The 23,764-nt window shown below is 58.8% G+C and overlaps 1 protein-coding gene across 7 annotated transcripts in view; it reads left to right on the forward strand.

Moving 5' to 3' along the window:
* Positions 1-23,764, forward strand: part of PRKCB (protein kinase C beta) — an 86,489-nt gene that overhangs the window by 12,315 nt on the left and 50,410 nt on the right. The window lies entirely within an intron of this gene.

Genomic DNA, 23,764 nt, shown 5'->3' on the forward strand with positions numbered 1-23,764 from the left:
TCACCCTCCGTGTGCAGCCAATGCACAGTTGTGGTCACCTTGCCCTTTGCTGGAGCTCTTCCTGCTCTGTGGGGTTTGGAGGCAGCAAACCTTTCCTGCTGTGGTGGAGGGGCTGCCCTGCATCCCCCAGGACAGGGTCCCTTCCTCGCAGTGGGGCCTGGGCACTTATCTCACTGTGGATCAGGTGCCTGGGGCTCTGCAGCAGCGCTTCCCTTATCACTCCTGCCTGGGCTTAAATTTACTTCCACTGTGTCAGAGCGAAAGCAGAAAACTTCTTTAAAAAGCAAGAGGAAAGTCATGTGAGGGAGCGGTGTTGTGTCAGCACTTAGGAGGGCTCAGAACAACGTGGCCCATCTGGTGCCTTCCAAAAGGGGAAGCCAAGAGCTCCCAGGCAGGGCTGCCCGCCCTGCCCTGCGCTGGGCACTCAGGGAGGCTCTGTGGGACCAGCTGGATGCTGATGCTGGGCACCTCAAAGCCCACCCAGTGCCACCCCTGCCATGGCAGGGACACCTCCCCTGTCCCAGCTGCTCCAAGCTCCATCTCACCCGGCCTTGGGCACTGCCAGGGATGCAGGGACAGCCCCCTGGAACCCTCCCCTTTTGGAACCCTCCCTTTTTGGAACCCCTTTAGGGACAGGAAAGTGCTCCAAGTCCAACATCCCCCGGGGGTGGGAGCAGCATCCCCTCCCCGGCAGCCTGTGCCCTAAATTAGAGCAGCAAGATGCTGCAGTGGGTCCATATGGAGACTCCCAAAATAATAGCTGTCAGCTCCCTGCTGACTCGCACGGGGTGCTAAAGCTTTTGGCTCTGGGAGCGAGGATTTGGGGAGCAGAGCTGCGGGTGGGCTGGAGCCAGACCGGAGGTGCCGGGGCTTGGCCCCCCTGCACTCGGATGGGCTCAGGAGCATCTTCTGCTGCTGGTGCACATCCCACAGGCTCTGGAGCTGCTGCCACCCGTCCATTTGGCTCAGGCTAAAGCTGAGCTGGCAGGGTGGGGCGCTTTGGTGTAGACAGGTGTGCCCGTGAGGTGTGGCAGCGCTGCCAGGCGCGTGTGGCAGTGCCGGAGCCGCGGGGTCACTGCTGTGCAGCAGCAGAGGTGTGTGGATGCTGCTGCTCACGTTCCAGCCCCACTCTGCCACCCTTTGGCTTTGATGTCCTTCCCTGCAAGGAGCCCTGGATGTCTGATAAGAGCTCGGATCTCATCCTCCTCCTGCAGGGCCTGTGGGGCTCCTCTAATTGCTCTGCAGTGGCCGTGGGAGGTGCTGCCTGTCAGGACAGCTGTTCCTTTGATCAGGCTGTTGCACATTCAGGTCTTGTCCTGCTCAGGTTTTATTTGCTGTCCAGGCCCTGCCAAGCCATTACCTTGAAACGAGCGGCTTAATTGCGAGGGCTCAGCATCCCCTCGTGGCTGGGCATCCCCTCGTGGCTGGGCATCCCCTCATGGCTGGGCATCCCCTCGTGGCTGGGCATCCCCTCGTGGCTGGGCATCCCCTCGTGGCTGGGCATCCCCTCCTGGCCCAGCATCTGGGTGCTGGGGGTGGGAGCAGTGCTCTGCCCTGGCACAGGCAGCCCTGAGCACTGCTGCTGCTGCAGGAGCGATGCTGTGCCCAGGGGACCGAGCAGAGCTGGGCTGGAGCAGCTGGGAAAAGCAGTGCTTTGTCATGTCCTCCATAAAAACCTCTGCTTGCTGTTGGGTGTGGGTGAGCAGCCCCTTCCCCCCTGGCAGCGTGGGGAGGGGGCTGCTGGAGAAGATGAGCTGCAGGGGGAGTGAGCAGGGCAGCCCCTGGGCACAGCTGGATCCAGCGGTGGCTCTGAGGGAATTAGACACAAAATCCACGTTGGTACTCAGTGATGGCGAGGTGTGGCAGGAGCCTTTGGCCTCTGCACTGCCCAGCTGAGCTCCTCGGCGATGCTGTCCCCTGCTGTGTCCCCTCCCAGGGCAGGGCCAGCTGTGCCCTCTGCACAGCCCACCAGGAGGGCAGCACGGGCAGGGTGATCTCCCTGCTCCCTGGGAGTGCCTGGTGAGGATGCTGCTCCTCTCTGTCTGTCCTTTGGGAACCAGCTCTGTGTCCCCCCAAGCCCTGGGGAGCAGGACAGGAGGAGGCACCTCCTGGCAGGACATTTCTGGTGGCCTCGGTGCCTTCCTGGGTCACACTGTGGAGCTTTCTGTGCAACACCCAGGTTTTGTAAGCAGGGCTGTGCTGAAGTAACACGGAAACCGTGCAGGAACTTCCTGTGAGTGGCTCTCACTGGCAGAGCAATGAAAATTATACAGCCTTTAAAAAGGCTTAGGTGGAGAATCAAAGGGTGCATTTCAGGTCTTTGTGTAAGGTGTGAGAAAGGGTCATTTTTAAAAGTTTATTTGCCCATGTGACAGGTGGGGAAGCCTGCTGTGGCAGGGCAGGGGTAACTCAGCTGTGTGTCTGGGGGAGGTGGCACCCAGATGTACCCACACAGAAACGTCTCCTGCGTGCTTCAGCTGAGTGCCATGGGGTGCCCTGCCTTCCCCCAGGGATGCTGCTGGCAGCAGGCTGTGCCAGCCGGGTGAGCCTGAGCTGCCTTCACTGGCACTGCAAGGACCTTCCTGGAAGGGTGCAGGGCCGGGCTGGATGGAGCTCTGGCAGCTGGGGTAGTGGAAGGTGTCCATGGGATGCTCTTACAGGTCCTTTCCCACCCAAACCCCTGTGTGATCCCTTGGGCTCAGCCTCCTCCTGCTCCCATGGGGCTGGGGGGCAGGTGTGGTGTGGCTGTGTGCAGGATTTGGGGTGAGCCCAGGCTCTGTGGGGTCCCAGCACCTGGGATGGGACAGCCCAGGCACAGAACCCCCACTCACACCAAGGAGTGAGACCGGGCTCTGGAAAGGGGCTGGCAACCAGCAAAGCCCAGGGGGTGTGGGGGAGGCAGAGGGGGGTCCTGGAAGCCCCACGGGGCGCAGGCAGAGCCCCACTGGCCTGCACAGGCAGCCTGTCTGTGCTGCACAGCAGCCCATGCACTGCAGATTCTGGAGAACACCAGCCAGGGACCTTTGGAGGCTTCAGGCTCGAGTTTCTTCCCAGAGCTCCCCGTGAGCAGGGGAGCTGCCCGGTGTGGTATCCTGATGCCCACTCCCTGCCACTGTGCCACCCCACTGGCTGCACCCCGGGCTGGCAGCCTTCCCCCACCGCTGCCGTGTTTGCCATCAATCCCTGCCTCTGCTCTGCTGACACGTAGTGATTTCTCCCTCTGTGAAGGTTTCTGAGCAATCTAAATTGAGGAAGGGGAGGATCGCTTACAGACACGGCGCTGCCTTGGCTCTATTTTGGGGGAGTATTTTGAGGTTTGACTCAACTGTAGCAGCTTCTCTGCAGGGAGGGCTGGATTGATAGTCAGGAGTGGTAGCAGGTCAGGTAGGCTATTTTTGGAAGGGCTGTTTAATTGTCTGGTGTGATTCTTGCAGGGCTCGTGGCTGGATGGTTACTTATCTCCTGTCAGAGTTTGTTAGCATGAGGCAGCTCTGGTTACACGCTGATATTAAATCAGAAATCCACGAGAGGGGCTCGCATCTGCTCTGTCTTACATGGCTGGGAGGGTGGCAAGGGATGAAGCGCTCAGCATCTCTGTGCTTTAATGCCAGAAGCTGCTCCAGAGTTGTTGCCAGCCTCTCCTCTCCCCCACCACGGAGGGTCTGCCACTCGGGGGGCATCGCTGCCCACCCAGGACCTGCCCACAGCCCGGCTCTGCCACCCTCCTGCCCACTGCATTTGGTTCCGAGCTCATTTTCCACCTCGGCTGCATGGAGGACACACCTCAGGGGCAGGCAGGCTTTAACTAAACACTTGTTAGCCATGTAAGCCAGTGGTTAAAATGTCTCTGCTCTGCCACGCTGCAGAGCAGGCAGGTTTGGGGTGTGAGGGGGGCTCAGAGGGCTTTTCCAGCCCCAGGGGCTCTGTGTGCTGGGGAGGGCTCTCCCTGCTGTACTTGTCTGCTGGAGGAGGCAAATAATGCAGCTGTGTTCCAGCTGTGCCCGTGGATGCCCACGGAGCCTGACACCAACACTTCTCCTCTTGCAGCTTTCCAGCCCCGTCCCTGGGGGTGTCACCCTGCAAATGGACACCCCAGGATCTCTTGGTGCAGCATTTCCACGACACCAGCAGCAGCAGGCAGTGCCAGGGGAGTGTTTAGGTCCTGCCCGGTCCCTGGGAGCTGCTCAGACCTGGTTAAGGCTTTTGGATCTGTGGAATGCTGGGGGCTCAGAGCCCTGTTTGACCTTGGGGTCTTTTAGTTTTGGTCAGAAAATTCCACTGTTGCCCCTGGAAAAGAGAAGGGGAGGATGAGTACGGGCTAAGGGCAGGCAGGGTTTGCCTGAGCTGCTCCTGCTGCGTGGCCTGGAGCTGTCCCAGCTGGTTTCTGTCACTGCTTCACACTGCCTCCAGTCACCAGCCACCCCTTGGTGGGCTGGTGTGGCTTCAGGCACAGCGGTCCTCAGGTGAAGGAAAGCTCCTCCAAGCCCTCCCTGTGTCCGGTGAGGAGCACGGCGCTGTCCTCTGTGTGCTGGAGGGACCCCTTCCCTGTGCAATCTGCAGCAGGAGCAGGAGCAAGGCTGGCATGGTGTCCTGCATCCCAGCGGTGCAGCCGGCCCTGTCTGGGGTCCTGGGTCTGCTGGCACATGTGGCCTTGAATCAGCACTTGCAGTTAGTTTCGTTCTTGGGCTGTCCTTGCTGTGCTGACTCACTTCAGCTCCCTGGTACCTCCAACACACGGCTCCATTCCAGGCAGAGGGTGGCGGGTGGCAGTGCCCGGGTGTGGGGCAGGCTGTGCTGCTGCCTTAGTTTGGGGAAGCCAAAGGAAGTCTGAGGTCAGGCTGCACTCGGAGCACCAGCAGGACCGGGTGGGGGTGCAGGAGGTGCAGCAGCATCACCCCAGCTCTCCCCAGGCTCTCCTGCAGCCCCGGTCTGTGGCTCTGCTGCTGGGCCGTGGGAGAGCAGGAAGGGGCAGCAGCAGAGCAGTGCGGGCACTGTGCCCCGAGAAGTCCCCGTGTGTGCCCCGGAGCCTTGTCTGTGGTATCACTTCCCCAAAGCTATTTCTGACACGGGAGGTTCTCACTGCTCAGCCTGAACTTGTCTCGTTTCATGTCTGGCCGATTCCTGCTGTGGCAGCCAGGCCTGGGCAGGGTCCTGCTCCTCCTGGCTCCGGGGAGGTTTTGGGAGCAGTGGCTGTACTGGGGTCACCCATTCGCTGCCCTCTGCACCCTCAGGGAGCCTTTGGCTGTCATCTCATGATGCCCAAAGGACCAAGGGGGGGTTGGTGCAGGCTCTGCCTGCGCCGGCAGTTTTGGGGGGCTGTCCCCTGGTGCTGCAGCACTGTGGAGGGGGTGTGAGTGGGAAGGCTGGAAGGGGGAGCAGCTCGTTGCTGTTCCTCCTAATTGCTCTCCCACTTCTGTACTCGAGCGAGCAAGGAGCTGTCTTGAGCTGCGTCCCTGGGGACGCTGCCTGGTTCTGTCATCCCCGGCAACTGCACCGGCACCGTCCCCGCAGCGGGGCCTGTCAAAGGATCCTGCTCTGTTTTGACTCCGTCCATCTTCCCCTTGACGGGAGAATGATCCATCTGCCTCTGGATGTGGTGGAGGCTGCAAGGGCTGTGGTGAAGCCTCCTGAGCGGGGGCGAGAGCTCCCGGGACGGTTCCCATGGGCCTGCGGAGCCGCGGGAAGGTGTGGGAGCAGGGCTCCATCCCCAGCCTTTGCCTAAAGAATGCCTTGCTCCAGACTTGTTACTAGAAGCTGATAATAAAATTTGTAGGAGGTTTTTTCTGATAGAAAGTGTGGGGGAGTGCAGGAGGAGCTCCCCTGGTGTGCTCAGCGTGGTCTGGGATTGTGTAAAGCACCAGCCCTGAGCCGGGCTTTGGGTTCTGAGGAGATGGAGGCTCAGGGATCTCAGGGTGAGAGCCCAGGAATGCCCTGCTGGGTTCTGAGGAGATGGAGGCTCAGGGATCTCAGGGTGAGAGCCCAGGAATGCCCTGCTGGGTTCTGAGGAGATGGAGGCTCAGGGATCTCAGGGTGAGAGCCCAGGAAAGCCCTGCTGGGTTCTGAGGAGATGGAGGCTCAGGGATCTCAGTGTGTGAACCCAGGAATGCCCTGCTGGGTTCTGAGGAGATGGAGGCTCAGGGATCTCAGTGTGAGAGCCCAGGAAAGCCCTGCTGGGTTCTGAGGAGATGGAGGCTCAGGGATTTCACTGTGTGATCCCAGGAAAGCCCTGCTGGGTTCTGAGGAGATGGAGGCTCAGGGATCTCAGTCTGTGAGCCCAGGAATGCCCTGCTGGGTTCTGAGGAGATGGAGGCTCAGGGATCTCAGTGTGAGAGCCCAGGACACCTGTGCCAGGACTTCAGTGTGCCAGCAGCTCTCTGGCCACAGACAGAGGCACAACTGTCCCAGGCATTGTCCTGGGGAAGGCTGTGAGAAGATCAGAGAAAAGAACGAGAAGCAATTCTTCTCCTCACTTGCTGCCCCTGTTGTTGTGAACACGTGGAATGTGTTGTGGAGATTTGTTTACCAAAGGGTGGTTTCCTAATTAGACACTAATAACAGTGTTTGGAGTCAAGGACCACTTGGGTCCAGGTGTATTGTGGCTGTCTGTAGGGGCGATGGGTTGCTCAATAAGTACAGTAAAATAAAGTGATTGATCAGCCTTCTGAGAATCATGGAGTCAGTGCTAATTATTACCTGGCTGGGGGCCTACAGCAACACCTCAGCACCCTCACAGGGAATAACTGAAAGGGAGCTTTTTCTGCTCCAGAATTACTCAGCAAATTTCTCCTGGAAGTTGACTTGTTTTTTTGGGGGTTTTTTTGGGTTTTTTTGGTTTTTTGTTTTGTTTTGTTTTGTTTTGTTTCCTGGTTGTTGTATTTGTAGAAATAAGGATGTCTAAGCACTGTCTTACCAGCTGGTCAGAAATTCACTGGAGAGTTGCTAATTTCCAAAGGAAATGTCCCTACAGCAGTAACTCCCAATTCGTGTATGGCCACCTGGATTCTTTTTCCCTGGAGGCATTTCTGTTTCAGTGGTGGTTAAATACCTTCTCCTCCTTCCAGATGCCACTGGCCTTTCTGTTCTGAACCATCAGAGCACATCTTTACAAACCAGCTGGTTTGGGCACTGGAATTCCGGGATGTGCTTGATGTTGGGGACTTCTACCTGGGCAGGCAGTGATGGAGCAAGGGGGAACAGATCGGACTGAGTGGGGAGACGTAGATCAGATCTGGGAAGGGATCCTTCCCTGTGAGGGTGCCCAGAGCAGCTGTGGCTGCCCCTGGATCCCTGGCAGTGCCCAAGGCCAGGCTGGATGGGGTTTGGAGCAGCCTGGGATGGTGAAGGTGTCCCTGCCATGGCTCCTGGATGGGCCTTAGGGTCTCTCCCAAGCCAAACGTGCTGGGACTGGGTGATTCCTGCTGCAGCCCCCGTGCCAGCCCCAGGCTGGGGTTCCCGTGTGCCAGGCCGGGCTGTGGCAGGCTGGGTGATTCCTGCTGCAGCCCCTGGGCCCAGCCCCAGGCTGGGGTTCCCGTGTGCCAGGCCGGGCTGTGGCAGGCTCTGTGCAGCATCCCCATCCCCATCCCACGGCGCTCCCACCCCACCGCGCCAGCGCGGGGCTGCTGTTGCTACGGGAACGGGCGTTCTGGAGCTGGAAACCTCATTTCATTCCCTCTCCCTGCTAGTCAAGACACTCCGAAGGATTTGAAGTCACAAATACAATAGTTTTTGGGGTGGTGCAGGGAGTTCAAGGATCTTTCCCTGCTGGAGGAGCTGCCTGAACTCTCACGGGGTTGAATGAGATTTTCCCCTCAATACCCACTCAAAAGCCCACTTTGCCAGCTCGGGGTGTGTGGGGCTGCTCGTTCTGCCACCTGCGGGGATAATTAAGACCTTTCAGGTTGCCATAGAGAGTATTTTGCCTTCTAATATTGCCTCAATTTATATTTGGGATATTTTTCTATAAAATTGCCAGTGCAGAGGCTGCTGTCTTTGTCAGGTGCACCAGTGGCAGGTACAGAAGGGGAGGCCTTAACCAGCCTGTAATTTGCAAGATGGAGGAGATGCTCAGTGCTCATGGCATTTCTTTACATTTGGTTTTCTAACAAACACCATCCAGAATGTTCCTTCCTCACTGAAGGGACGTCAGCGGCCTGCTGGAGCAGTGACGGGATCTTATGTAGGCCAAATCCTGGACGTGGAGCAAGCAGCTCCGGAGGAATTGTTCTGCAGTCACATTAGCCCAGCTGAAATCCATCTTTGTGAACACAGCCCTCTTTAACGGGCACTGCAGAATCAGAACAGCACCACAAGAAGTTGTGTCTGCTCCTGGCAGCTTGCTCACCCTCTCCTGCTCCTGGAAACCCCTTCCTGCTGCCTGAGCCCCACGGCAGTGGCTTGTTCAGGTGGGGATGGGAGCAGGGGTGTGCTGGGGCCACAGCTCCAGCCCTTCCAGGGCCCCACCACTCACCCCTGCTCCTTTGGGAAGCTGCAGCTGAAAAGAGCAGCAAAAAGGTTTGTGTTGAGTTAGGACTTCACAGCAAAGAGCTGCTCTGAGGGGAGATGTGAATGCTTCCCTTGTACCCCAGAACTGGAATGGGGACAGCAGTCAGGAGCTGGGGCTGGCAGGGAGGAGGGGCTGTGGGTCTGCAAACACTCACCCAGCAGAGAAAAAAGCTGGGGCAGCAGCCAAGCCCTGCCTGGTCACCCCTGACCCCTCTGGGCATTCCTGGGTGTGGGTGAGCCTGCAGCCCTGCACAGCTGCAGCTGCGTGCTGGGGGACCCAGGGATGCTCTGAGAGGGATCCTGGCACGGCAGGGGTGGCAGGGGTTTGCAGGTCAGGGTGAGAGCCCAAGGCGAGCTGGGCAGGCTGGCAACAACTGCTCCTGAGCACAGGCACAGCCCTGGAGCCCTGGAGCCCTGGTGTCCTTGTCCCTGCAGCTGCGGCAGGAGGGACGGGGACAGGGCAGCTCCAGCAGAAGGGACGGGGACAGGGCAGCTCCAGCAGCTCCTGGAGAGGGGACAGGGCAGCTCCTGGAGAGGGGACAGGGACAGGGCAGCTCCAGCAGCTCCTGGAGAGGGGACAGGGACAGGGCAGCTCCAGCAGAGGGGACAGGGACAGGGCAGCTCCAGCAGCTCCTGGAGAAGGGCACAGGGCAGCTCCAGCCTCCGGGGCTGCAGCTCTCCCTCGCTCCCTGCCGGGGCTGCGGAAGGAGCCGTAATTCTATTAACGAACTGAATATGCTGGGGTCAGCCTTTGCCACCCAAAATAATAAGATAATGAAAGAGAATTAGGAGGTAATTGTTATTAATGGCCCCCAGGCTGGAAAGGAGCTGACGCAGGTGGGTGCCGGTGAGGGTGGGAGGGGAGGAAGGTCCTGGAGCTGCTGAAGGAGGAAGGATGATGTAAGGCAGGAGAAGGCGCAGTCCAGGAGGAGATTCAGCCATTGAATGGAGTTTATCTGAGAACCAGTTTGCTGTGGATTAGCATCTTGGCAGGGTGCAAAACACGAATTTTTGGGGAGGCACCTTTTGGTGGGTGTTTGATGTTGCAGAGGCCGAAGGGCAGAGAGGAGCTTCCCTCAGGGTGGCTGGCAAGTGAGTTTGAGTCCTGGGCTGAACCTGCTTCCTCTCCTTGAGCTGCAGCCTCCATAATTCTCGGGACAAGCTGTCTGTGGTGCAGGCGGTGATTTACAGTGAGACCCGGCTGATTCCAGCTCGGCTGCGTGGGGGCTCGGGAGCCTTTGGCAGCTTTGCCAGGCTGATGGTGCCGGGGATGGCAGCAGCCAGGAGATGCGGGGGGAAGGGAAGATGAGCCCGAGGTTTTCCGTGTTCCAGCAGCCCTGTGGCATGGGGAGGGCTGGAACAGGCTGCCCAGACACGGTGTGGAGTCTCCCTGCTTGGAGATACTCAAAAGCCAGCTGGGCATGGTCCTGGGCAGGTGGCCCTGGCTGAGCAGAGGGGTTGGACAAGGTGACCTCCAGAAATCCCTTCCAGCCTCAGCCGTCCCGTGATTTTATGGAAAGGGAGCTGGGAGAGCTGATGGAGCTGTGCTCCTGCAAAACTTTGGTGTGGCTTCGGGGGGCTGAGGAGATCCCGAGCGAGGCCCCGGGAGGCTCTGCGGGCCGGCAGGAGCGAGTCCCGAGTCCCACAGGCGGAGGGGACAGTGGGGACAGCGGCCGGAGCACTCGGCAGCAGGAGCCGGCTCTTTCCCCAGCCTCGGCAATGTGTTGTGACTGTTTATGTAAAAATAACAGATCTTTCCAAATATTTATTACTCGATCATGTGCTGAGGAGCGGGTGCCTGAGCTCGGGAATGGAAAGCCGCCCCCGAGCAGCTGCCAATCTGGGCTGAGGCTGGCAACGGAGGAAGGGCAGGAGGCAGCAGTGGGGGCACCCTGGGATGGTCAATGGGGGCACCCTGGGATGGTCAGTGGGGGCACCCTGGGATGGTCAATGGGGGCACCCTGGGATGGTCAGTGGGGGCACCCTGGGATGGTCAGTGGGGGCACCCTGGGATGGTCAGCGGGGGGACCCTGGGATGGTCAGTGGGGGCACCCTGGGATGGTCAGTGGGGGCACCCTGGGATGGTCAGCGGGGGCACCCTGGGATGGTCAGTGGGGCCCGGCTGGGAGCGACAGGCACCCTGAGCTGGCTGAAACGAGACCTGGTGCCACGGGCACCTCCTTCAGGGCTTTTCTCGCCCCAGACCCTTCCGGCAGACACGAGTTGGTGTTGGCAAGGACTTTGAGTGGCTTTGGGGGAGCTCTGGGGGCAGCGTGGAGGGGCAGCATCCCCTCAGAGGAGCTGGGGTGCTGGTTATGTGCCTGCTTGTGCAAGCCCAGCAGCTCTGGGCAGCTTGAACCTCCCAGGAACGCCGTTCCTCCTGCGGGGATGTGCAGGCAGGGCTGGGGCCATCCCTGCAGCATTCCCTGCAGCATTCCCTGCAGCATTCCCTGCAGCATTCCCTGCAGGCACTGCCAGGCACTCGGGGTGAGTGCGGTGGTGCTGTGGGGATGCTGCTCTGTGACCCCTTCCAAAAGGAAGGGGAAACTCCAGGTGGGAAGGTTGCTGGGAGCCGGGGTGGATCTTTTGATCCAGCTGCTGCAGCGGGTTTTCCTGCCCTGCTGAGGTGGCCTGGCCCTGCCGTGTGTCACAGGTAAAGGGCGATCGTCTCTTCTGCTGAAGGTCAGGTTTTTATTCCAAAATTCATACTGGTGGCATGGAAAACTGGGCACACAGGTGGGGGCTGATGCCCATGTGAGAGCTGGAGCTGCAGCTCCTGCTCCTTCTCATCCTGCCTCTGCTGGCAGCTCCTCAGGCTCAGCAGAGAGGTTCCTCCCTTCTCACCTGCTCAGCAAAGGGGACACAGCAAGAGGTGAGAACTGAAGACATGGCCGGGGACACCCAACTCAGTATTTCTGAAATCCGTCCCATTGTGTTCCTCCAAAGTGCTGCAGAACCACTGGGAGACAGTTTGGGCGAGCTCACAGATTTTTATTGTCTCACTTAGTCCCCTATGTATGGAACTCCCCCTTTATTGCTTTATTCAAGCAGACTGGATGTAAAGCTGCCTCTGGCTGTGATGGCTGGGGCGGGTGGGTGCCGTGCCAGCTGTGCCAGCACAGAACCAGGATGGAACGTCCCTTCTTGGCCCCGGGGCCGCTCTGGGTGACACCGGGGCCACTCTGGGTGACACTGGGGCCGCTCTGGGTGACACCAGGGCTGGCAGGAGCTCCAGGGCTGTGGTCCCTGTGTTTTGGGTGAGGGTTCTGGAGCCTGGCGAGCTGGGGATCTGCTAAATTGCTTAGCCAAATTTCATTAAAAATGCAAATGGATTCTTTCAGCGGGACGGAGCCGCATTAAGAAGTAGGGCATACAGTAAACATTAATAAAGTCGTGCTGGCCAGCAGGGACGTGGACAGGCACAGTGAGCCAGGAGAGCCCTTTGCAGAGCTCCATGGAAATAAAGCTGCTCCTCTCTGTTCTCCTGCCCTCCTCCCCCTCGAGCTGCCAGCCCAGATAACGTTCTCCTTGAATGCAGTGGTGTGTGATGGCACAGGACTGCTCCCCACCAACAGCAAGCTCGGTCCCTGGCTTGATGGAGCTTTTTAGGACAGCAGAGGGCAAATGCTTCAGCCACTTTGTTAAAACAAAATTCACCCAATCAGTAATTTCTTTTAAAATAAGGTAAAACCTGGAGCAGGTTTAACTTCCTCCTCCCCAGCAATGTTTTAAAACTCCTCCCTTAATGTGATCCTGCAGGTAGTGTCTGATTCCACCTTCCCTGCTGACCTTGGCCGAGGGCTGGTGCTCCTGTGTCCCAGCTCTCCGTGGCCATCACCTTGGGCAGGTTCCTGAGCTCGTCCCACGCGCTGCTGCATCCCAGAGCTTCCCTGGGGACAGCTGGGGACAGGGACAGGCAGGTCCCGGGGACAGGGACAGGCAGGTCCCTGGGACAGGGCTGCCCACTCCTCCCGCAGCAAGGTGACCCCTCCAGCTCTGTGCTGCCTGTCTGGCAGCATCAGTAAAACCCTGCTCTAAACAGCTCTGGCTGGAGCGAGGGGGGAGCAGACACAGTAAATCTGCGTGTTGGAAATGTTATTTTAATATCTTATCCGTGGAGCATCAAACACGGTGCCAAGTACATGAGCAGCGTGCCAGCTGCAGCCCTTTGAATGTCTTCAAGGCAGAGATGTTGCTGTGCAGCAGCAGCCTGCAGCCTGGTAGGGGCTCAGGGCCCGTTTGCCAGGCAGCAGAGCCAAGCAGAGCCCTGCAATGCCCTGCCCTTGCTGCGGGGCTGGAGCTGGGAGGGTCGGTGCTGCTGCTGGCAAACCTCTCCTGGAAGTTCCCCTCCTGGCTGGGGCCCAGGAGAGCAGCAAGCATCCTCCTCCTTCCCTCCCTCCTTCCCTCCCTTTCCATGCCCAGCCAGGTGCCAAAGCCCCGAGGGGCAGCCAGGCTGGGCTGGCGGTCAGGGCGAGCCCCGTGCCAGCCCCGTGGCCTGGCCAGGGTCTGCCTCACGGGCAGGATGGCACCAGCCAAGCCCGGGAGAGCCAAACCCTCACCAGGAGAGGGGACTGAGCATCCTCGGGGTGCCCCAAGGCTTTGTGCCCCTCAGCGTGCTGCGCTGGGGCTGCCCTGCTGCAGCGCTGCAGCCGCTGTTTCCTGCACGGAAAGTGGCAGCGTTCTTATCTTGGCAGCTCCCTTCCTCCTTCCCTCCCCCGAGTGCAGGGCTGAGCAGGGCTGGAGGCAGCTGGAAGGCAGGTTTTGGATGCCCCAGTCATCACTGGAGTGCTCTCCCATGCTGGGGCTGTGTTTTGGGGAGTTCTGACCACAGGGAGGGGCTGGGTTGTTGCTGGAACAAAACTGGGGGGATTGCAGCTCTGTGCCCGGCTCTGTGCCCGGCTCTGTGCCCAGCTCTGCCCATGCCTGATTTATGCCAGAACTGTGCAGAGCAGTGTTCTGGGGGGGTGAGGCTTGTCTGGGAGGCTGCTGGGTGCTGATGTGTGCCTGTGAGAGCTCCTGCTGCTCTGAGCTCAGCCTGGCTGTCTCCAGGGTCCCTGCAGGCATCCCTCCCTCCATCCATCCATCCCTTCATCCATCCATCCATCCCTCCCTCCATCCATCCCTCCATCCCTCCCTCCATCCCTCCTTCCATCCCCCCCCTCCATCCATCCATCCCTGCATCCATCCTTCCTTCCATCCCTCCATCCATCCATCTCTCCATCCATCCTTCCTTCCATCCCTCCATCCATCCCTCCATCCCTCCCTCCCTCCTTCCTTCCATCTCTCCATCCCTCCCTCCATCCCTCCCTCCATCCCTCCCTCCATCCCTCCCTCCATCCCTCCCTCCATCCATCCCTCCATCCCTCCCTCCATCCCTCCATCCATCCTCCCTCCATCCATCGCCTCCTCAGGTTTTGGCCCTGCCCAGGCTGCCCTCGATGCCCAGCGCTGCTGTTTGTTCTGGTGTGAAAAGGCCCGTGCTTGACAAATGGTTTTTTCCCCCGACTGGAAGTTCTCCAAATCATTGAGAATTTCTGTGATGTGTTTTTGCCTGCTCTCCTCAGCAGCCTTCGCCTCGGCGCGTGGTGGGAGGCAGCGCTCCGAGGCTTTCTGAGGGATCGGCTGTCCCAGGACAAATCCCGTGGGAGTTCCTTCACACACAAACTGGGACGGGAGCGCTGCAGGAGGAGGGAGAGGAAGGAGCAGTGGGGAGAGGAAGGAGCAGCGAGGAGAGGCTGCGACTTCAGCAAGTGTGGGGTGTTCTCATTTCCCATTTCTATGGAAAATTAGATGAGTGTGTGGAATATTTTCCACTGTGGTGCTTCTGGGAGGATTTCGCCTGAGAGATGAGGAGCTGGTTGGAGGCTGCCTGGGAAGGGGGATCCTGGGGCTGGATCCCTGCTCAGGGGCTGGATCCCTGCTCAGGGGCTGGATTCCTGCTCAGGGGCTGGATCCAGGGGTGTGCTCAGGGGCTGGATCCAGGGATGGTATTCAGGGGCTGGATCCAGGGGTGTGCTCAGGGGCTGGATCCTGGGATGGTATTCAGGGGCTGGATCCAGGGATGTGCTCAGGGGCTGGATCCTGGGATGGTATTCAGGGGCTGGACCCTGCCAGGTGCATCACCAGGACAAATCTGTGACTGACCTGGCTGCTGTTGGGAACAGGATTTGGAAAATAGGAATAGCACATTCCTAAGGAGCATCCCTGGAACGATTCCCCAGCAGGGTCTGTGCCCCTGCTCTCCGTGGGGTCAGGGGTCTCTGGTCAGGCTGGGGCAGCCAAGCTCTGTGCCTTTCTCAGCCACAGACCTGGTGTGTGCTTGGGACAAACCCTGGCTCCAGACAGACAGACAGACAGACAGACATCCTCTGGATACGTGTGCCAGGCCTGGACTGCCGCTGCAGCCCCTGGCCATGGCTCTGCTGTTGTGTTTGCTGCTTCCCTGACCCACTGCCCAGCCCAGTGCCCCACAGAGGGGCTGCTGGAGGCAGGGGGCTCTCCAGTGTTCCATCCCTTTGCCCCGGGCCCCGCCTGGCTCCTGGTGCTGCCTGAGGGGTGTTTCTGTGGGCACGCTGTGCTGGGGGCTGACAGCTGCTGGTGGCTTTTTGGGGAGGCCCTTTGGTGAGAGCTGGTGCTGGAGAACATCCCTCCCCTCCTGCAGCAGCCTGGGGTGTTTGATCCTCCCGCTGTGGGAGCAGGGAGCTCTTTAAAGCACAGACAGCAAAACCAAATAATGCTTGACTTTGTTTCCCCTCTGGGCTAAAACAGCCTCGGTGCCCAGGGAGCAGCTCCTGGCTGGGTGTGAGGCCCACGGGGCGCTGCTGGGTGCTCAGCACCCCAGGCTGGGTGCTGTGGGAGGGTGCAGAGCGTGGGGGGCCGGGGTGGAGCGTGGGGACTGAGTCAGCAGTGCCCGAGCAGATGGAGCTGCTGTGATAACGCTGCTGGGGCTGCTGAGCAGAGCTGGGGGTGCTGGGCAGAGCTGGGGGTGCTGGGCAGAGCTGGGGGTGCTGGGCAGAGCTGGGGGTGCTGGGGGTGCTGAGCAGAGCTGGGGGTGCTGGGCAGAGCTGGGGGTGCTGAGCAGAGCTGGGGGTGCTGGGCAGAGCTGGGGGTGCTGGGCAGAGCTGGGGGTGCTGGGCAGAGCTGGGGGTGCTGAGCAGAGCTGGGGGTGCTGGGCAGAGCTGGGGGTGCTGGGCAGAGCTGGGGGTGCAGGGGGTGCTGAGCAGAGCTGGGGGTGCTGAGCAGAGCTGGGAGTGCTGGGGTGCTGGGGTGCATCTCCAGCCCCCGTAGCCTGTCAGAACCCCCCTCAGCTGCAGAGCTCTGGGGACATGCTGCTCTCACAGGGGTCTGGGAGAATCCTGAGCCAAGGGACCCCTGCCCCATGTCAGAGCAGTGGTGCTGAGGCTGTGCCGAGCAGCAGCAGGGAGGGGTGGCAGAAACAAGTCCAGCAGCAGCAGAGAGAGGCCAGAGATGGATGGAAAAGCAGAGAGAGGCCAGAGATGGACAGAAAAGCAGAGATGGACAGAAAAGCAGAGAGAGGCCAGAGATGGACACAAAAGCAGGGAGAGGCCAGAGATGGACAGAAAAGCATCTGGAGATGGCCTGAGGGCCCGTTTGCTGGGTGGTGTGCACAGGAGCTGTGCGATGGCAGGAGCTGCTTGTGCCTGTGCCCGAAGTGCTGCTGGGGCACGTTTGGACTGGGAGGGATCTTTCAAACCATCTGGTCCCAGTCAGGTCCTGGGTTCCTGTGCCGGTGCCCAGGGAAGTGCTGTGCTGCTGCTGTGGCCGCAGAGGGACATGGTCATTGGTGGTGGAAAGCCAGGGCTGTGCACAGCAGCACAACTGCAACACCAAATAAAAATAAAATCCTCTGAAGGCAGCCTCACCTTAGCAGGGCCCTGGCTAATTGAGACTTTCACTTGTGGTTAGATTGAGCTGTTCACGTTCCTGGGTGTTCAAGAAACCCTTCAAACATTGCTTGGGGCATGGAGAGCAAACCCTCCTAAGATGCTGCCAGCTGAAAATAAGCCTGAGGCAGCAGCAGGGAAGTAATTACTCTTCATATCGGACACAAAGAAATGTGTTTCTGTTGTATTCATGATTATTTTTGTTTTCTGCACTTCCTGGAAAGCAAAGGGACCATGGGGTGTCGTGGTTTTTTTAGAAATGCAGAGGGGAGCAGGATTACAGCCCGTGCTCTTTAGCAGTGTGTAAATGCCTCCCAGGCCTTGCTGTGCAGTAACTCTGAGTCCAGGGTCTGCTCCCGATGGGGTTTTGTTCCAAGAGCTGAAACTGGTCCCATGTGGGGGGCTGGTGTTGGACCCCAGCTCTTGGCTCCCTGCTCACACCCTGCAGGGAAGGTGAGGGCCCAGGCAGAGGAACCTTTTGGGAGGGCTCCCTAACGCCCTCCCCTTGCAGAGTGTCCCTGTCCCCAGGCTGTACCACCTCTGTGGTTGTTCACTCTGGCACCAGTGACACCAGCGCTGGGACAGCGGGGTGGGCACCAGCTGTGGGCACAGCTGGAACTGGGACCCTGTGAGGGCTGAAGGACTCCTCACCCCCCTGCTGGCCCTGCACCCCCTGGGCAGTTTGGGGGTGCAGGCAGTGCTCCTGGGCAGTGCTTTTGGAAATAAGACAGTACTCAGAACACTCAAAATTAAGGGGGATGGGGCGGGGGATGCAAGGAAGAAAATGGGAGTGAAGTTCCCCTCTCTGTCTTGGAGATAAGCTGCAAAATCCAGCTTTAACTGAGTTACATTATTAGCACTTTGGGGACTGGGTTTTTATCTGCCTTGAACAGGATTAATACGCTGTGACAAAAAGGAATGGCTTCAAAGCAGGCGAGCAGGCATCTGCTGGGAGCTGCAGGAGCCAAGCTGGGCTGCTGGGGGGTTCTCTGTGCTGGCACTGCCCTCTCCCCATGCCCGACCCCTGCTCTGGGCACCATGGATCCTGCGGGGTTACCTGCCCATATTTCTCCCTCCTCCCAAGAGTCTGACCCGGAGTTTCAATTACAATATTAAATTACCAGGTCACCAGAGTCAAAGTAGGCTGCCAAGTTTTTAATGATCTTCTCTTTCTTCTCATGTGGAGTTGGTGGTGGTTTTTTTTTTCCGAGCCTCCTTTCCATCTCTGCACTTTTAATTGAGACCATCTGTAATTTAACACATCGCCACAGTTGTGTAACTTGTGCAGGGTTTTAGGAGGACTCGGTGCTTGTCCTCAGGGACTGCAGCAGCTTTCCACTGGCTTCCAGCGCCTTCCTGAGAAACCCAGAACTAATTGCCACGGCCGTTTCATCTGCTCCCTCGGGGCTTTGATTAATCACAGAGCTCCTCTTTTTCATCTCTGGCTGGTGCAGGAGCTGAGGGTGTCGTGGTGGGGCTGGGGCTGCTCCCCAGGCTGCTGTGGGTGTTGGTGAGGGGAGCTGGCTGCAGGCACCAGGGATGTCCTCAGGAACGTCCCCAGGGACCAGCCCAGCCCCCTGCACGGGCTCTGGGCTCAGAGGGGCTGCAGGGTGTCCTTGACGCCTGTCCCCGTTTGTCTGAGGTACAAACCGAGTCTGGCCATGAAGCTTCTCCTCTGCCTGACCCTGGCCAGCACCTGGCTCTTCCTCCTCCAGCTCCTGTGACCCCCAAATCACCAGTGTCCCTGCTTGCCTTGGCCATGGTGGCCCCAGCTCTGGGGCTGTCCCCTCCAGCCCAGTGTGTCCCTCTCACTGTGCCAACCTCCTCTCCACGCCGGGTCACAGGGCTCATCATCTACAGGGTTCATCATCCAGGGCTCATCATCCAGGGCTCATCATCCCCAGGGTTCATCATCCAGGGCTCATCATCCACAGGGTTCATCATCCACAGATCTCATCATCATCCCCAGGGCTCATCATCCCCAGGGTTCATCATCCACAGGGTTCATCATCCAGGGCTCATCATCCAGGGCTCATCATCCCCAGGGTTCATCATCCACAGGGTTCATCATCCACAGGGCTCATCATCCACAGGGCTCATCATCCACAGATCTCATCATCCACAGATCTCATCATCATCCCCAGGGCTCATCATCCCCAGGGCTCCTCATCATCTACAGGGTTCATCATCCAGGGCTCCTCATCATCTACAGGGTTCATCATCCAGGGCTCATCATCTCCAGCATTCATCATCCACAGGGCTCATCATCCCCAGGGTTCATCATCCAGGGCTCCTCATCCCGCCTGCCAGAGGATGCCGTGGGTTCCTTAGGGAATTCCATGGAAAACTGCGGCCGGCTTGGGGTGATTTGTTCATGAGGTCCTTCCAAAAGCACGCGGCTGGGCCCGAAACACTCGGCCCCTTTCCGTGAAAAAAGAGGGATGTTAAAGGTGTTCCCTTGGAGAAGCACAGGCAGAGCAGCCTCCCTGCCCCCATCCCCAGCTGTGGGGCTGGTGTGAGGCACTGGGAACACTGGGGGCACTGGGAACACTGGGAACACTGGGGGCACTGGGAACACTGGAGTTCTGCTGGCCTGGTGTGGGGCACTGGGGGCACTGGGTTCACAGGAGTTCTTCTGACCCAGTGTTTGGCACTGGGGGCACTGGGAACACTGGGGGCACTGGATCCACAGGAGTTCTGCTGACCTGGTGTGTGTGGGGCCCTGGGAGCACTGGATCCACAGGAGTTCTGCTGACCTGGTGTGGGGTACTGGGGGCACTGGGAACACTGGGGGCACTGGATTCACAGGAGTTCTGCTGACCCAGTGTGGGGCACTGGGGGCACTGGGAGCACTGGAGCCACAGGGGTTCTGCTGATCCAGTATGGGGCAGCGGGAGCACTGGACCCACAGGGGTTCTGCTGACCCAGTGTGGGGCACTGGGGGCACTGGGAGCACTGGAGCCACAGGGGTTCTGCTGATCCAGTGTGGGGCACTGGGAGCACTGGGGGCACTGGGAGCACTGGATCCACAGGGGTTCTGCTGACCCAGTATGGGGCACTGGGAGCACTGGAGCCACAGGGGTTCTGCTGACCCAGTGTGGGGCACTGGGAGCACTGGGGGCACTGGGAGCACTGGATCCACAGGGGTTCTGCTGACCAGGCCTTACCCAAAAGCTGCAGGTGCCACTCGTACCCAGCTCTGAGGCAGCCTGGCGTTGATGGTGGCATCCCTGGTGTCCCTGCCTTTGTCCTGCAGCCTGGGAGCGCCCAGGCCATGAGCCCGGCCCTGCCCCATCCCACCCCAGTCCCCGGAGCTGTTCCTGGTGCTGCCCAGAAATCCCCAGGGAGCACAGCTGCTTTCACCGCCTCCCTGGAGCTGGCAGGGGGAGAACAGCTGAGCTCTGAGGAGCTGAGGATTGCTGTGCTGTAAGAACCCCAGAAAGCTTTTAACCAAAGCTGGGGATTAAAAAAGAGCACAAATTTTAGCTCAGCTTCCCTCACTGTGTGCTTTAAGTGATTAAAAGCTGTAAAGCGCTGTCAGAAATTCAGGACTTCCCCTCCTGGAGCCCTTCTTTCCCCTTATTTTGTGATTACCATGCTTCACTGCCTCTGTTTGATGTCGTGAGTGTGATTTTTTTAGCATGGGATGGAAAGTCGTGGGCAGCTCTGGCTGGGGCACATTTTGGTCCCTCACCGGGGCCAGGCTGGTGCTTCTGACCCCAGGGGTTTGCCCAGTGTAGTGGAGCAGCACAAAGCTCCCTTAAAAAGTCTTTTTTTTCTTCTTCTTTTTTTTTTTTTTTTTTTGGTGTTATTTCCTTCAGTTTTGCTAATCTGAATTCCAAGCTGTTTCCTAAAGCTGTTGTTCGTTGGGAAGCGGAGACGTTATCCAAATGAGAATATCCACAGGTTGGAAGGGAGCAGCCACACACTGAGATATGCTTGAAATAATCTTTGAGCTTCCCTGATATTGGAGCCATCTGCCAAAGCTCAGCTCCATCATCTCCCTGGGGATGCTTGAACTCCTCCCTGGCTTTGATTTTTAGATGAATCTTGCTTGAACCTTCTTCTGTCTCTGTTAACTCTCCATCTGTCTCCCCCACTTGACATGCTGCATCCAGGACTGTTCCCCGTGCTTCCAGACCTCTCCTGGCCTGATGAGAGGAACAAAGGCTTCCCTGGGTGGGAATGTGTGTTCTGGGAAGGGCTGGCCCAGGAGGCAGCAGAGGTGACATCCCTGAATTATTCATTCGGCAAAGGACTGGGGGAAATTGATTATTGCCTTCTTGGGAACACTGGGACAAGGAGTTCAGGCAGTGAAATCAGAGGAGTGAGTGGAGCTGCAGTGGATGGCAGGGCTGCTCATGGGCTGCCTGTCCCTGCAGGGGCTGCTTGGCACGGGCTGGGCTCTGGGCAGGGCAGCTCTGCCTCCAGCCTGGCCTGGGGCTCCCAGGGCTGCCTGGATGAGGAGCTCGGAGCTCCAGGGGCTTTTCCCAGGCAGAAACCCCGGCTCAGGAGGGATTTTGTATTCCAGGAGTAAATCTTTGGGCACCTCTGGGCAAAGCAGCCGATGTGTGAGGTGAGGGATGGCAGGGAGCTCCTGAGGCTGCTCCCACGCTGCAGCCAGGAGAGGCAGGAATATCCTGCAGAGCGGGGCTGGGCTGGGCTGGGAATGCTGCAGAATTGCAGCACAGCTCCAAGCCATGCAGCAGCCAACCACCCTGGCCCCACGCTGCTGCTCACAGCTGCAGCTCTGCAGCCCGGCCCGCTGCATGCCAGGGACACCCCGGGCCTCGTGCAGCTGCAGCTGGGGCTGCTCTGCTGCTCCCTCCCCAGGGACAGCCCCTGGAGTGCAGCCAGACGTGTGTCCTGCAGCCCTCACATGCCTGCAGCACCTTTGGATGTGGTTTTCCCCATTGGCAGCTTCTGGAATCAGCAGGGAAGCTGCTCCATGGTGTTTCTGGAGGGCTTTTGAGCAGTGCTTTAAGCCAAGACGCCTTTCTCTGTGTGTTTGTATATACATATATATTTTTTTTTTTTTTAAGCAATACAGTGTTAGCATTTTCTAGCATTTTCTCTCTTTTCAATCCCCACAATAAGACTTTTCCCAGGGTTTGAGAATGCCCTGCTGCTGTTGTGGTTTCTTAGCTCGCAAACCCAACCTTCCAGGAGATCTTTCCTCCCAGGACAGTGTCAGGATCCCAGGGAACAGAGGTGTGTGATCTTGCCCTGATGTTTTGGTGCAGATCTTTTCAGATCTGAGACACTGTGCTGGGGCTGCTGTGAAAAATGTGCATTCCAGCAGATCTCCTAAGGCTGTGGAGGGTTGCTGGGCTCAGGGCTCTGCCTCTTGCAGATAAAAAACCACAGGGTTTGTGTCCTTCCCTTCTCCCAGGACAGATCTCCCCAGGCCCTGCTCTGCAGCTGGCCCTGAGGGAGAGTTCAGGGCCAGGAAACCCTCCTGCATTATGCAGTAAGGAACAGGAAAGGTTCATCTTTCATTCTTGTGTACAAATGGCTTGGGATGTTTGTAGCCAACCAGTGGGATTTGATAACTTTATTACCCAAATAATAAGATTTACAAATTAGCTGTCTAATTAGCAGCCTGGGAAAGCTGCTGCTCGTGCTGGGGTTTCTAAACTGACAAAGACCTGGGCTGGAACTGCTGAGGTGTGATGACAGCAGGAGGGCACGGCGGTGCACAGATCTCTGCACTCCTCACTTCCATGGGGCAGGTCACGTTCAGGATCTGGGGCAGGGTTGCTGGCATGAGATCCTGCTCCTGATCCATTCTGCTGGCCCTGTTTTCCCTGTGTGTGCCCGGAGCACTCAGCTGAGCACTGGGGATGTTGCAGTGGATCCTGGAGCTCCCCTGGAGGCGCTGGGTGCTGCTGGGGCAGAGAGCTCTGCTTTGCCTTGCCCAGGCACAGAGGTGTTCTGTGTTCTGCCTGCCCAGCTCCCCTGGATCACCCTTGCACAGACTAGAATCACAGAATCCTGGAATGCTTTGGGTGGGAAGGGACCTTGCATCCCACCCAGTGCCAGTCCTGCCATGGCAGGGACACCTTCCACTGTCCCAGCTGCTCCAGGCCCTGTCCAGCCTGGCCTGGCACTGCCAGGGGTGGCCTTTAAGGTCCCTTCCCACCCAGAGCACCCCATGGCAGTTCAGCCTGGTGTCCCTTCGTGTTCCCTGCTGAGCTGTGAGGATCCCAGCTCCAGTGGGGAGCTGCCATCACTGCCCGGCCTCAGGCAGCAGCGCCCGTGCTCGGGGTGGCACGGAGCTCCCTGAGCTGTGCACACGCTTCAGGAGAAATCCCTGCTCATGGAGTTCTGATTCCTTCCTTCCTGCTTCCCAGATGCTTCTGTCTCCATATACAAATGACAGAAATGGTGAGCAATGCTTTCAAGAAAATGTTTGTTTGTTTGACTCAGAAAAGCAAGTGAGAGGTCCTGCGAGGAGAGAGCTGTTGGCAGCTGTTCTGCCTCTAAAACCTTCTGCGTTTGTTTTTGTTCACAATGGGAAATGTGAGAAGGAAAATGAATTTACAGCTGGATGTGGCAGGGCACAAAGAGGGGATTGTGAGGTTCATGGCTGATGCCACTTGGCTTTTCCTCGTTCCTTAGGAAAAATCCCACGTTGCTGCTGCTGGAACCTGCTCCGTTCCTGCACAGCTCAGTTTGGTTCCTGTGCTCAAAGCTCAGTCCTGCTCCTCATGGTGCAGAGGCGCTCAGTCAGTGGCAGCTCCTGGGAGAAGGGTGTGCTGGCAGGGAGAGCCCTGGGGCAGAGCAGAGGGGTGCCCGGGCTGCCCTCAGGACCAGGGCTTGTTCCCTTTGCTCCGTTCCTGCCTGGGCTCCCTCGGGGCCTCCCTGGGTGGGGCTGGGCATGGAACGGGTGCTCGGACCTGGGCATGGCACGGGTGCTCAGAGATGGGCATGGCACGGATGCTCAGAGCTGGGCATGGCACTGGTGCTCAGAGCTGGGCATGGCACATGGCACGGGTGCTCAGAGCTGGGCATGGCACATGACACGGGTGCTCGGAGCTGGGCGTGGCACGGGTGTTCAGAGCTGGGCATGGCACAGATGCTCAGAGCTGGACATGGCACTGGAGCTCAGAGCTGGACATGGCACTGGAGCTCAGAGCTGGGCATGGCACGGGTGCTCAGAGCTGGGCATCCCTGGGGCGTGGGTGCAGAGTGCAGGGGCCCAGGCCAGCCCTGACAGGCAGGAGGTGGCAGAGGTGGCACAGCAGCTCCGTTCCCAGCCTGGGGAGCCCCAGCAGTGCTGCCACCCCCAGCTGCAGGGCCACAGGGGCTGAGACCCTTGCAGGAGGGGCTGGGCCATCAGTGGAAGGTACCTACAG

Source organism: Taeniopygia guttata, chromosome 14 (genome assembly GCF_048771995.1).
Source record: "Taeniopygia guttata chromosome 14, bTaeGut7.mat, whole genome shotgun sequence".
NCBI classification, from domain to species: domain Eukaryota; kingdom Metazoa; phylum Chordata; class Aves; order Passeriformes; family Estrildidae; genus Taeniopygia; species Taeniopygia guttata.